Below are 15,000 nucleotides of genomic sequence, written 5' to 3'. Positions count from 1 at the left end.
TGCCTCCGCCTCCGGGGTTGTCTTCTGCGTTAAGCACGGAGTTGCACCATATTGGCCAGGCTGGCCTCGAACTCCTGGCCTCGTGATCCGCCCGCCTCGGCCTCCCAAGCCGTGCTGGGAGCACGGGCGCAAGCCACCGCGCCCGGCCAATTCCTTCGTTTATGAAATCTTTTCTGCACACTGCTGTGTGTGTATGTATGTATGTATGCATGCATGCATGCATGCATGCATGCATGCCTGTATGTATGTATGTATGTATGTATGTATGTATGTATGTAGATGTACATAAACACGCATACGTATTTATATACACATATACGCATTCGTGTGTGTGTGTGTGTGTGTGTATGTGTGCGTGTGTGTGTGTGTGTGTGTGTGTGTGTGTATGTATGTATGTATGCACATATTTGTACATATATACATATATAGACATACTGATAAAACTTTCCATCATTATACGGTGCGTGCTTATGATTATAAAACCTTGAACTCTGAATATTCAATATAAATAACATTTACATATGCGTGTATAAGCCTGCTTTCCTTCCCTCCCACGCACCCACCCTCCCTCCCTCCCTCCCTCCCTCCCTCCCTCCCTCCCTCCCTTCCCTCCCTTCCCTCCCTTCCCTGCCTCCCTCCCTCCCTTCCCTGCCTCCCTCCCTCCCTCCCTCCTTGCCTTCCTTGCCTTCCTTGCCTTCCTTGCCTTCCTTGCCTGCCTTGCCTTCCTTGCCTTCCTTGCCTTCCTTGCCTTCCTTGCCTGCCTGCCTGCCTGCCTGCCTGCCTGCCTGCCTTCCCTTCCTTCCTTCCTTCCTTCCTTCCTTCCTTCCTTCCTTCCTTCCTCCCTCCCTCCCTCCCTCCCTCCCTCCCTCCCTGCCTCCCTCCCTCCCTTCCCTGCCTCCCTCCCTCCCTCCCTCCCTCCCTCCTTGCCTTCCTTGCCTTCCTTGCCTTCCTTGCCTTCCTTGCCTTCCTTGCCTTCCTTGCCTTCCTTGCCTTCCTTGCCTTCCTTGCCTTCCTTGCCTGCCTGCCTGCCTGCCTGCCTGCCTGCCTGCCTTCCCTTCCTTCCTTCCTTCCTTCCTTCCTTCCTTCCTTCCTTCCTCCCTCCCTCCCTCCCTCCCTCCCTCCCTCCCTCCCTCCCTGCCTCCCTCCCTCCCTTCCCTGCCTCCCTCCCTCCCTCCCTCCCTCCTTGCCTTCCTTGCCTTCCTTGCCTTCCTTGCCTTCCTTGCCTTCCTTGCCTTCCTTCCTTCCTTCCTTCCTTCCTTCCTTCCTCCCTCCCTCCCTCCCTCTCTCCCTCCCTTCCCTCCCTCCCTCCCTCCCTCCCTCCCGCCCACCCGCCCTCCCTCCCTCCCTCCCTCCCTGCCTGCCTGCCTTCCTTTCCTTCCTGCCTGCCTGCCTGCCTGCCTTCCTTCCTTCCTTCCTTCCTTCCTTCCTTCCTTCCTGCCCTTCCTGCCCACCCTTCCTTCCTTCCTTCCTTCCTTCCTTCCTTCCTTCCTTCCTTCCCGCCCTCCCTCCCTCCCTCCCTGCCTGCCTGCCTTCCTTTCCTTCCTGCCTGCCTGCCTGCCTTCCTTCCTTCCTTCCTTCCTTCCTTCCTTCCTTCCTTCCTGCCCTTCCTGCCCACCCTTCCTTCCTTCCTTCCTTCCTTCCTTCCTTCCTTCCTTCCTTCCTTCCTTCCTTCCTTCCCGCCCTCCCTCCCTCCCTCCCTCCCTCCCTCCCTCCCTCCATCCTTTTTCTATGTTCCTTTCTTTTCTTTTTTAGCCTGCCTGGTCTTCTCACTCTGTCGCACCCACCGTGGACTTGCAGGCACGCGATCGTGTGGTTCATGGCAGCCTTCACCTCCCTGGGCTCTGGTGATCTCAGCCTCCCAAGCTGCTGGGACTACAGGGATCTCTGAACCCCGGGAGGTGGAGGCGAACGTGAGCTGTCATCGCGCACCTCCACTCCAGCTGAGGTGAGGAGAGCTGGGGTGCAGAGGAAGGAAAAATGCATTGTGATCTTAATTACCTTGTAGCGTTACTCATGCCCTCTTATTTGCTTGTTTTTCTCATGGCTTATTACTTCTATGTCATTGTCATGTTCGTCCTTTGCTTGCTTGCTGGCTGGCTGGCTGGCTGGCTGGCTGGCTGGCTGGCTGGCTGGATGCTTGCTTGCTTGTTTTTTTGTTTTGTTTCTTTGCTTTTTTTTGTCTGTCGTTCTTTTTTTTTTTTTTTTTTTTTTTTTTTTTGGAGATGGAGTCTTGCTCTGTCTCCCAGGCTGAAGTGAAGTGCAGTGGCGCGATCTCGACTCACTGCAAACTCCACCTCCCGGGCTCAAGCAATTCTCTGCCTCAGTCTCCCAAGTAGCCGGGATTACAGGCGTCTGCCACCACGCCTGACTAATTTTTTTGTATTTTTAGCAGAGACAGGGTTTCACTACCTTGCCCAGCCTGGTCTTGCACTCCTGACCTCACGATCCACCCGCCTCGGTCTCACAAAGTGCTGGGATGACAGGCGTGGAGCCACCGTGCCCAGACGCTTACTTCTTTTTTCACTTAGTTTTACATTACAAGCGTTTACTTACATACTTTCTTACTTCCTTACGTGGGACTACAGGCATGCACCACCACACCGGTTAACTTTTATAATGTTTGTCATGCTTTCCGTACGTACGTACGTATGTATGTCTGTCTGTCTGTCTGTCTGTCTGTCTGTACGTGACATGGGGTTCGAGGTTCTATCACGTTGCCCGGGCTTGTCTCCAACTCCTGTTCTCAATCACTCCGCCTGCCTCGGCCACCCACACTGCTGCTATTACAGGCGTGAGCCATTGCGCCTAGCTCATTCTATATTTGCTCCTCTCTCTCTCTCTCTCTCTCTCTCTCTCTCTCTCTCTCACCGCCCCTCTCTCTCTCCCCCCCCATCATCTTCTCAGTAGGGATGTGGTCTTGCTTTCTGGTCCACGCTCTGGGCACATACAATCTCTTTTTAAACGTCTATTATTATTACTATTACTATTATTATTATTATTATTATTATTATTGCAGGTATCGTCTCACATATCGAGATGATCTCAAACTTCTGGGGGGGGGCTCCAGCGATCATACCACATCGGCCAGGAGTTGGAGACCAGGCTGGCCAACATGGTGAAACCCGGTCTCTATGAAAAGTGTAACAATTAGCCAGGCCTCCTGATGGCACGGGCTTGGAATCCCGACTACTCGGGACACCGAAGGAGGCGACTTGCCTGAACCGGGGAGGCCGAGGTTGCAGTGAGCCGAGATCGTGCCATGGCAATCCAGCCTGGGTGACAGAGCGAGACTCTGTCTCAAAATCATAATAATAAGGAAGGAGACCACTACTACTCCTGCTGCCCTCCTCCCCGCACCTCGCCTAGTTCACAAGACAAGAGGAAAGACAGAAAGCAGAAAGTTAGAAAGGAACGAAAGCAAGATAAATGGCCAGACACCCTTGGTGCCACCACACGGCCCTAGGAGATTTAAAAAGAAAGAAAGAAAGAAAGAAAGAAAGAAAGAAAGAAAGAAAGAAAGAAAGAAAGAAAGAAAGAAGAAAAGAAAGAAAAAAAAAGGAAAAAAAAAAGAAAAAGAGGAAGTAATAATAATAACATCGACCCCCGACCTGAACTACTTCTGTTATCTGTGAATTCCAGACACCGTATGAAAAAAGCCTTGTGAAACTTTTTGTTCTGTTAGCTGCTGCAGGTAGCCCCCAGTCACGTTTCCCACGCTTGCTCGATTTGTCACGACCCTTTCACGTGCAACCCTTGAGGTTGTAAGCCTTTAAAAAAGTCTTTTTCGGGGAGCTCGACTCCTAAGATGCGAGTCTGCCGACGCTCCCGGCCGAATGAAAAACCTCTTCCTTCTTTAATCCGGTGTCTCGGGAGTTTTGTCTGCGGCTTGTCCTGCTACATTTCTGGGTTCCCTCACCGGGAAGCGAGCTGGTGATGCACGGAGGGTCGAGGCAGCCCCTTAGGCGGCTTATGCCTGCCCTGTAGAGCATCCCTGCGGGGGACTCTGGCCAGCTTGAGCGATGCGGATCCTCAGAGTGCTGCCGGGTAGGCATCTGCCCCGGTGCGATGCCTCGCCTCCAAAGAGCGGTGCACAGCACGCCCCCGTGGAGGATCGGCACAGTGGCTGGACACCGGGAAGGAACTGGCACTTTCAGTCCGGACATCTGAAACTTGCTGAGACTGCTCTTTGGAACTTCCCCCACTCCGTTTGAGTGGAAGCGTGGCCTGATCACCCACGGCGTGCCTCTACCGGCACTTTGGTTTTGGTTTCTGACTTCACTTGAATTCATTGGTTGATACTTTGGTTTCGGTTTCGATTTTGACTTGACTTGAATTGCTTGATAAACAGGCCTGCCTTTATTGCCACTTTGGTCTTGCTCCTGATTTTGGTTTGGCTTAAATTGCTTGACGAACAGGTGTGCCCGTAACAACACTTTGGTTTTAGCTTTGATTTTGATTTAGTGTGAATTAGGTGACTGAGTGACCTTTTACCCTTTCCTTCTCGTAGGGTGAATGTTGTTTCCTCTCGAGAGAAACATAGGTCAGGCACAAAGTAAGCCCACTCCGCTAGGAGCCCTCTTAAAAACGTTTCAAAAAGAAAAATAAAAGGAAAGTCATCAAGTCGTCACAACTTACCCTACTAAAATGCATGTGACAGAACCTTACAAAAGGTTTTGCAGGAGATTATAGAGTTCAGTTAACCCCCTAGAGGTCACGAACTCTGGGTGAATTAGAATTGCCCTCTTCTGCTGTTGGATGGCCCACGGAAGGAACTATAGGCAGAGAACAATTGGCCGTGTAGTTCAGGTGGTGACGGGGTCGGAGGACAGCCTGTGTACCTAGATCACATTCCTTTATATTGACTCATGGCGAAATAGATTGTAGACAAAGCCGGCGTTAATTTAGCCCTGTTTAACAACTTTGTGCAAAATAGCCAAAAGTAAAAGTAAGAGCGGCTTCGCCGGCAGACACACAGTTTTTTTAAAAAGGGAGTCCCAGGAAACGGCAAGAGAAGCCAGTTTTTACGGGAGCCGCGAGAGATAACACAGATTCTTTCTCCATGTTTCCCAGCCTACCCTGCTTCACCGAGGCCAACAACCCCCTCAGAAATGAGATTCAGGAGCTGACACGCCCCAGGTCTCACCTCGAAGGGAAGGATCGGAGCCTCCAGAGGCCAAGGAAAGAAGTCGAGATAGTCAAGTGGGCCATCTCAGATCTGGTCTTACTCGAGCTCTGTAAATGCCTCTCAGGGAGATACGAGGACCTGTCTATTATAATGACCAGGCCCACATCCCGGGGGGAGGGGGGTGGGCAACAGACTTTCATCTATCAGCCCTTTTCAACCATTGAGCTACTAAACTGGGAACACCCTGAACCCACCGCCTTGCTCCCGACAGCTAGAGCCCTGTCGAGCATGACTGTGTAGAGGTGTTGGACTCCAGTGTACTCTAGCAGATCTGACCTCCGGGACCAGCCTTGGGCATCAGTACACTAGGAGCTATGCGTGGACGGGAACAGCTTCACCAACCCACGAGGGGAGAGATGTGCAGAATATGCGGTGGTAACCCTGGACGCTGTCGTTAAGCTGGGCTCATTGCTTTAATCCGGGCCTTAGAACTCGGTGAGGGTAAGACTGTAAACATTTACACTGACTCTCGGTATGCCTGTTTCACCCTCCAAGTGTATAAAGAAAAGAGCCTGTTAAACTCTAGAAAAGAGGGAAAAGAGCAAAAGAAAAAGAAAGACTAAAAGCAAGTGTAAAGATAGAGATTCAAAAGAAAACAGGAGAGACAGACAGCAGTGCGTGGGCGGGGGCAGGGCCCGTGCCGTTTCTCGGGCCCCACCAGCTGGCCGTAGGAGCGTGAGAACGCGGGGGGGGGGGGGGGGGGGGGAAAGCAGCATTGTGAGAGGCCGCGGACGTGGATGTAGACATGACCGAAGTCAAGTTAGGCAAGGATTCCAGAGCCGGACAAGGCTAGAGAGACATTAATGTGCGAGATGGAAAAAAAAAAAAAAGACTCTAGAAGGGTAAATGTTCAGAAGGCAATACAGGAAATGGCCAAGGCCGCGAGACAAAGAGGCCATCGGCCAAGGGCTGCTGCACCTTGGAGGAACCAGACACTCATCTGATCAGGCTGACAGGAGCTGAAGAATGTAAAGACTAGGGCAGACTAGGCACCTTCTCACGAGGCTCCCAGGAGCCCATGGTCACATTAGAAGTTACCAACAGCAAGACTCTGCCGTATCTGGATTCCAATTTCTCACTGAAGGCTCAGCCACTAGATACAGTGACAAAGGGGCGGAGTGGGGGTGGGGATGGGGGGAGGGGGGAACGCCTCCTCTAAGAAACTGAAACAGGAAAAACAGCCATACCTTGTGAAAACTTGCTTATAGACTTTACAGAACTGCCCCCTGCTGGAGGCTAGTGCTTGTTTGCACCTTTTCAGGGTAAGTTACAGTTTTCCCCACCAGGACAGAAAAAGTACAAGAAGTGACTAAAGTACTGTTAAAAGACATTATCCCCAGGTTTAAGACTACCTCTGATTTTAAAGTCAGACAATAGGCCAGCATTTGTAGCTGTAGCTGGAATAGTGCAAGATTTAACAAGACTGTTAACAATACAACAGAGGTTACACGCAGCCTATCGGCCACAAAGTTCAACAAAAGGTGGAACGCATGAACTGGACACTCGAGCGAGCAGCTACTGGCGACCAAAAAACAAAACAAAAAAAAAAGGGTTGCCATATATAGATATAGATAGATAGATAGATAGATAGATAGATAGATAGATGTATATATATATACACACACACACACACACACACAAACACACACACACACACACACATACACACACACACACACACACACACAGATATAGATATAGATATAGATAGATATATAGATATATGCCAGGAAATTCACTTAAGATAAAATCAGGTTTTTGCCTACGGTCCTCCTCCGAGTCAGGTGCACCCCTACCAAACAAACTAGGTATCTGCCCTGTAAGATTGTGTTCGGTTGGCCACCCGCAAATCGTAGGTCAAATAAAAGGTGACCTCCGGAAACTAAAGAAATTAACCTTTAAAAGGCAAATGCAGCCTTTCAAAATAGCCACACGAAGTGTTCATAATTAAATAAAGAAAAATAATGCCTATAAGCCTGACACCCATTTAAATCTAGGGACTCTGTTTAAAGTAAAACCTAATTTTTCTACAACCCATATAGGATGAGCCCTATACTGTAACCTTGTCCACTCCCACTGCTGTTAAAGTTGCAGGTGTTGCGTCTTGGATCCACCACAGTCAGCTAACACTGGCAGCTCAGGACAAGTGGACCGGCTAACAGGACGCAGATCATCCAGCCCGGCTGATCCTGAGACGAGACCGAGCTGCTGCTGAGGACCACAAGCCCTGCTCTAGTCACACACCGGCAGCTGACTAGTCTATGCACGGCCGAAGCTTGAGGACTCATCAAGCAAGTCAATGTAGTTAAAAATCTTAAGACAGATAGTTTTCCTAGAATACTAACTGTTTTCCTATTGTTCTGTCGCTGTATTCAACCTTTTTCCCAGGTAAGGACCTCTTTCGTCCTTGCTGGATATGAATATGCTATACATTGCTTTGTTGTTGTTACCCCCCCCCCACACACACACACACACACCCATAACCATGCTAGAAGAAACACCTATGTAAGGTGTCCCCACTGTACACGTACTGCTTAGGAAACCCAGACCCGTCCAGCCCAGCAACGATCGCAAGGTCTTTCAGTCATTCTTTAAACATATAAACCAGAAGTTACCAGAACCTCCTCCTTTAGCCAAAAATTTAAAAAATAAAAATAAAAAAACAGAAAAAAACCTATTTCCTCAGTAGGCTGAAAACATTGCTGGCAGCCTAGATGTTTCTTCATGTTATGTTGATAGAAGGGCTAACGTAAGAGACCAATGGCCTGGAGAAGCAGAAGGGTTAACGCCTCAAGATAACTTGACTTTAACCAACCCTTTCCCCAAACAGACGCCGCAAGTTCAAGCGTCGGGCTCGTAAAAACTTCCCTGATTAAAAAATACTGTTTTACTTGCTAAAAAAAGGTTTTAAGGCCCAGTTAAAAACTAACCTGCTTAAGACATGACAAAGTTAGTACATGTGCCTGTTCAGGTTTAACACAGGTTTGATCCTAGGTCTTCATTTAGAAAAGAGTTTCCAGCTGTAGAAAATGTAAAACCCTCACTGTAAGTGTATTACTTGTAATAGAAACTTGCTGGCCGGGCGCGGTGGCTCAAGCCTGTAATCCCAGCACTTTGGGAGGCCGAGACGGGCGGATCACGAGGTCAGGAGATCGAGACCATCCTGGCTAACACGGTGAAACCCTGTCTCTACTAAAAAATACAAAAAAACTAGCCGGGTGAGGTGGCGGGCGCCTGTAGTCCCAGCTACTCAGGAGGCTGAGGCAGGAGAATGGCGTGAACCCGGGAGGCGGAGCTTGCAGTGAGCTGAGATCCGGCCACAGCACTCCAGCCTGGGTGACAGAGCGAGACTCGGTCTCAAAAAAAAAAAAAAAAAAAAAAAGAAAAAAAAGAAACTTACTTGCTTGCTGCGCCCCTGTGTATTACACTTGCTCCTTCCAATGATAAAAGGTTTTGTACCTACCATGGCTCGTCAGAAAACTTCCACACAAGTGTATTACATAAAACGCTATCACTCTGTCTCGCTAAAAGACCCAAACAGTAAAAATGAAAGGGAACCCGCCCACTAATTAGTGAAAATTCTCAAAGTGGGGGATGAGGAAGGAGACCTCTACTGCTCCTGCTGCCCTCCTCCCCCCACCTTGCCTAGTTCACAAGACAGGAGGAAAGAGAGAAAGCAAAACGTTAGAAACAAACAAAAGTCAGATAAATAGCCAGACAACCTTGGCACCACCACCAGGCCGTAGGAGTTAAAAAAAAAAAAAAAAAAAAAAAAAAAGTAATACTAATAACATCGGCCCCTGACCTAAACTACTTGTGTTATCTATAAATTCCTGACACTATGAAAAAAAGGGTTGTAAAACTTTTTGTTCTGTCTGTCCTTCCTTCCTTCCTTCCTTCCTTCCTTCCTTCCTTCCTTCCTTCCTTCCTTCCCTCCTTCCTTCTTTCATCCCACCTCGGCCTCCCAAAGTGCTGGGATTACTGGCGTGAGGCACCATGCCTGCTTGGCCTAAAGAGACACCTATTGAAAGTAAGACATAGAGAGCTCCTTGCAGTGATCTGATTGATTGCTTGACTGATTTACAGACGGCGTCTCACTCTGTCACCCTGGCAGTGGTGTCATCAAAACCAAACTCACTGCAGTGTGGACGCTCCTGGACTCAAGCGATCCTTCCACCTCAGCCTCCAGAGTGTAGTGCCTGGGACCACGGGGCACGCGCCACTGTGCCCAGATGATTTTCAATTTTTATTGTTTTATTTTTCTTTTTCCCGAGACACAGTTTCGCTCTTGTTGCCCAGACTGGAGTGCAATGGCGCGGATCTCGGCTCACCGCAACTTCTGCCTCCCGGGTTCAAGAGATTCTCCTGAGTCTGCCTCCCGAGTAGCAGCTCGGGTTGCAGGTATGCACCACCACGTCTGGTTGATTTTGTATTTTTACTAGAGACGGGGCTTCTCCATGTTGGGCAGGCTGGTCTCCAACTCCCGACCTCAGGTGATTCTCCCTCCCCGGCCTCCCAAAGTGCTGGGACGGCAGGCGTCAGCCGCCGCGCCCGGCCTTCCTTTTCAAATGTTTTTGCACAGACAGGGTCTCATCATGTTGTTGCAACCCTTCTGCCCCGGCGTCCCAAAGTGCTCGCGTGACGGGCGTGAGCCACTGCGCCTGGACTCCGGGGAATGATTCACGACCACGACCGCTGTACTAACTATTTATTTCTTATTTATTTATTTATTTATTTATTTATTTATTTATTTATTTTTTATTATTATGATTATCTTAAAATTATTATTATTTTTTTGAGACGGAGTTTCGCTCTGGGCGAGGCGGGGCGGGGCGAGGCGAGGCGAGGCGAGGCGTGTCGCTTTGGAAACCGCAGCACCGCCTTCTAAAGCCCCATTCGAATGCACAAAGCCCTGTTCCCTTCCCGGACTTGGAGCTGATGCCTTCCATAGCCTTGGGCTTCTCTCCATTCAGAAGCTTTTACAGGCGCAACCCCACCCAGAGGCTAGCTGCGGTTGAGGATTGGGGGTGTGCTGGGGCTGGAAAGTCGGTCCCCTATTTTTGCTAGCTCGGCCACGACATCCCCCGACCCCTATCGCTTGCTCACCCTTTCAGATCCCTTGCCTCCACCGTCTTGGAGGCTGACCTCTGACTTTAATATCTGCCTTTCTTCCTGTCTTGGGTTTGAGGAGGGGGGGCAGGAATGAGGGTGTGTGTGGGGAGGGGGTGTGGGGTGGGGACGGAGGGGAGCGTCCTAAGGGTCGATTTCGTGTCATGCCTCTTTCACCGCCACCGCCGAAGATGAAAGCAACGATCAGCTAAAGACCGCGTGTTCTCATCTATAACTGGGAACTAAATAATGAGAACTCGTGGGCAGAACGAGGGGGACGAGAGAGGCGGGAGCCTACTTGAGGGAGGAGGTGTGGAAGGAGAGACATCTTCAGGGAAAAACAAAACAAAACAAAACAAAACAAAAAACCAAACCACGAAAACTGTCGGGTACTGCGCTGAGTTATCCGGGTGATGAAATCATCTGCACACTGAACCCCCCAGTCAGAAGTTTACTTGTGTAACAATCTTGCACATGTGTGCTTGAACAAGACATAAAAGTTGTGTGTGTGTGTGTGGGGGAGAGAGAGAGAGAGAGAGAGAGAGAGAGAGAGAGACAAGAGACAGAGAGAAGGAAACACCACCTCCTTGACCTGAGTCAGGGGGTTTCCGGTCTGGTGGCGGAACGTTCAGTGACAATGGAGTATTTTGGCCTGTTCTTTTTTTGTGCGTTTGCTATTTTTTTTGCTGCTGTTGTTGTTGTTGTTTTAAGACAGAGTCTCACTCAGCCACCCAGCCTGGAGTGCAGTGGTGCAATTCGGCTCACTGCAACCACCGTCTCCCAGGTTCAAGCGATTCTCCCGTCTCAGCCTCCTGAGCAGCTGGGATTACAGGCACCCACCATCATGCTCCGAAGATGTTTCCATGTTAGTAGAGACGGAGTTTCACCATGTGGGCCAGGCTGCTCTTGAACTCCTGACCTCAGGTGATCCGCCCACCTCGGCCTCCCAAAGTGCTGGGATTACATGTGTGAGCCACTGCGCCCGGTGGCGGTCCCTGTGGTTTTTTTTCTTTTTTCTTTTTTTTTTTTCTTCTTTCTTTCTTTCTTTCTTTCTTTCTTTCTTTCTTTCTTTCTTTCTTTTCTTTCTTTCTTTCTTTTCTTTCTTTCTTTCTTTTTTGGTAGGGAGGGACTGAGTCTCTCTCAGTCTGTCACCCAGGCGGGGGTGCAGTGGCACTCCCTCGGCTCACTGCAACCTCTGCCTCCCGGATTCCAGTGATTCTTCTTCAGTGGCTGGGATTACAGGCGCACACCACCACATCTGGCTAATTTTTGTATTTTGAGTAGAGACGGGGTTTCTCCATGTTGGCCGCACTGGTCTCGAACTCCTGACCTCAAGTGATCCGTTCTCCTGGGCCTCCCAAAGTGCGAGGACGACAGGCCTGAGCCGCCGGGATTTCAGCCTTTAAAAGTGCCGGCCCTACCACCTTTCGCTGTGGACGTTACGCTCTGAATGACGTGCCATCTCTGCCATAGGTTGACTCCCTGAGTCCCCTCTGCCATTTCACTCCATCCTGGGACGCAAGAGCGAAACTCCATCCCGCCACCTCCTCGTGCAAAACAAAACAAAACGAAACAAAACAAAACAAAACAAAACAAAACAAAACAAAACAAAAAAAGAAACTCTACACATGACCTGTAAGTGTCTGTTCCTGTGAGTGATTTCTGAGATACGGCACTGTAGACTGAACGCAGTGGCTCACGTCTGTCATCCTAGTACTTTGGGAGGCTGAGGCGGGCGGATCGCCAGGTCAGGAGATCGAGACCATCCTGGCTAACATGGTGAAACCCCGTCTCTACTAAAAAAACAAACGAATTATCTGGGTGTAGTGGCCGGCGCCTGTAGTCCCAGCTACTCGGGAGGTTGAGGCCGGAGAACGGTGTGAACCCGGGAGGCGGAGGTTGCAGGGAGCTGAGATCGCGCCACTGCACTCCAGCCTGGGTGACAGAGCAAGACTCCGTCTCAAAAAAATAAAAAAATTAAAAAAATAAAAAAAGAGGAAAGAAAGAAAGAAAGAAAGAAAGAAAGAAAGAAAGAAAGAAAGAAAGAAGAAGGAAGGAAGGAAGGAAGGAAGGAAAGAAAGAGGAAATGAAAGAAATGGCACTGTATCGCTATTGGGCTAGGACCCTCTCTCTTTCTGTCTGTTCCTCTCTGTCTCTCTCTGTCCGTTTCTGTCTTTCCTGTCTCTCTCACTGTCTCTGTCTTCTGTCTTACTCTCTTTCTTTGCCTGTCGGTCTGTCTGCCTCTCTCTCTCTCTCTCTCTCTCTCTCTCTCTCTCTCTCTCTCTGTCTGTTTCTCTCTGTCTCTCACTGTCCGTCTATGTCTTTCTCTGTCACTCTCTTTATCTGTCTGCCTGTCCCTCTCTTTCTCTCTGTCTCTCTGTCTCTCTGTCTCTCTCTCTGTCTCTCTCTCTCTCTACCTGTGTCTCTCACTCACTGTGTCTGTCTTCTGTCTTACTCTCTTTTTTGCCTGTCTGTCTGTCTCTGTCTGTCTCTCTCCCTCTCTCCCCCTCCCTGTCTAGTCTGTTTCTCTCTCTCTCTCTCTCTCTCTCTCGCTCTCGCTCTCGCTCTCGCTCTCACTCTCGCTCTCTCGCTCTCGCTCTCGCTCTCGCTCTCGCTCTCTCGCTCTCTCGCTCTTTCTGTCCGTTTCTCTCTGTCTCTGTCTGTCCATCTCTCTTTTTCTACGTCTGTCTCTTTGTCTGTCAGATTCCCCCGTCCCAGAGAGGGCCCTGCCCCTTCCACGAAAGTGAGAAGTGCGTGCTTAGAGAGGCCGAGAGGAATCTACACAGACGGGCCTTGCCGGGCTTCCCCACTGGGTGCATGATTTCGGGAGATCGAGGCCGGGTCCCCACTTGGATGGAAGGGCCATTTGCAGACCTTTCTCTCTGTCACCTGTGATGTCCAAACTTCTCGTATTTCCCCGATAAGCTCCCCGACTTTAAAATAAACGGCTAAGGCCGGGCACGGTGGCTCATGCCCGTCATCCCAGCATTTTGGAAGGCCGAGGCGGGTGGATCACCTGAGGTCGGGAGTTCGAGGCCAGCCTGACCCACATGAAGAAACCCCGTCTCTACTAAAAATACAAAATTAGCCGGGCATGGGGGCGCAGGCCTGTAATCCCAGCTACTCGGGGAGGCAGACGCAGGAGAATCGCTGGAACCTGGCAAGCGGAGGTTGCAGTGAGCCGAGATCGCGCCATTGCACTCCAGCCTGGGCAGCAAGAGCGAAACTCCGTCCCACCGCGCGCGCGCACGCACACACACACACACACACACACACACACACACACACACGAAAAAAAGGGGGAAAAAAATAGAAAAAGGAAAATTCTTCACACGTGACCCATAAGTGTGTGTTCCCACGAGTGATTTCCAAGCAATGGCACCGTAGGGGCTGAACGCGGTGGCTCACGTCTGTCACCCCAGCACTTTGGGAAGCCGAGGCGGGCGGATCAGGAGGTCAGGAGTTCAAGACCAGCCTGGCCCACGTGGTGAAACCCCGTCTCTACTAAAACTACAAAACTGAGTCGGGTGCGGTGGGGCAGACCTCTGTGATCCCAGCTACTCGGGAGTCGGAGGCGGGAGAATCGCTTGAACCTGGGAGGCGGGGGTTGCCGTGAGCCGAGATCGTGCCACAGCGCTACAGCTTGGGCTGTAGAGTGAGTGAGACTCTGTCTCAAAATTAAATAAATAAATAAATAAATAAATAAATAAATAAATAAGTAGCAAGCGAGAAAGAGAAAATGAAAGAAATGGCACTGTATCACTACTCGGCTAGGACGGCGGTGATGTTCTTGTGGGGAGACACCGCGTGGGGCGATGTGTAGTGTGCGGACTCCGATCTTCGTGGTGGGATGTGGATGCTCCGCGATTCACCGTACTGACTAGATTCATGACTGATTCACGACAGGGTGGACTTTGGGGAACACGGTTGAGAAATGGGTACTTCGGGAGCAAAATCTTGCCCCGGAACAGGAAGGGAGTGTGATGTGCACTGCTTTCCCCGTGAAATCCACGCCGTGTCCGGGAGCGTGGATGTCATGCACTAACACTCGTTCAGGTATTGCCTCTCTGAGGTCGTGGGTCTGGAGTCCACTCTGACACGCTAATGACCGCACTTGTGTCTTTGGTAGCTCCCACCTCCACCCCTGGCGTCCTCCACGCGCCCCGCACCCCTGGTCCTCTCTTCTCTCTGGGGGAATGGAAGTGCCAGGTGATCCCAGGGGCAGAAACTTTGGCTGTGCCCCTGGGGGTTGTGGTCGACCAGTCGCGGGCATCGCGTGGGAGGACTCCCTGGGCCCGGAAATGGCCTGGTCTGAGAGGGATCCGGGAGACGCCGGCGACGCGGTGTGCCTCCGCCGCATCCCCCTCCCCAACCTCCACCCCGACCCAGAGCGATCCATCCTTCACTTCTTTTCCGTGATGACTGACACTTGCAGGCATCGGTTGTCTTCGGGCATCACCTAGCGGCCACTGTTACTGAAAGTCGAGGTGGCACGGAGGGAGGTCTCGCCGAAACTTCACCGAGCCTGGGGCAACCGGTTTCTCGCCCTCCCTTCTGGAGGCCCCTCCCTCTCTCCCTCGTTGCCTAGGTAACCTCCGCCCTGGCGGGGGGCCCTATTGTTCTTTTATCGGCGCTTTAGTTTTCTTTGTGTGTTGGTTTCTTTAATGCGCATAGACTCTTCTACTTGGGCTGTATGAGGGGTCAGT

Source organism: Macaca nemestrina, unplaced genomic scaffold (assembly GCF_043159975.1).
Source record: "Macaca nemestrina isolate mMacNem1 unplaced genomic scaffold, mMacNem.hap1 Scaffold_156, whole genome shotgun sequence".
Taxonomy (NCBI): domain Eukaryota; kingdom Metazoa; phylum Chordata; class Mammalia; order Primates; family Cercopithecidae; genus Macaca; species Macaca nemestrina.
This window is presented reverse-complemented; position numbering follows the sequence as displayed.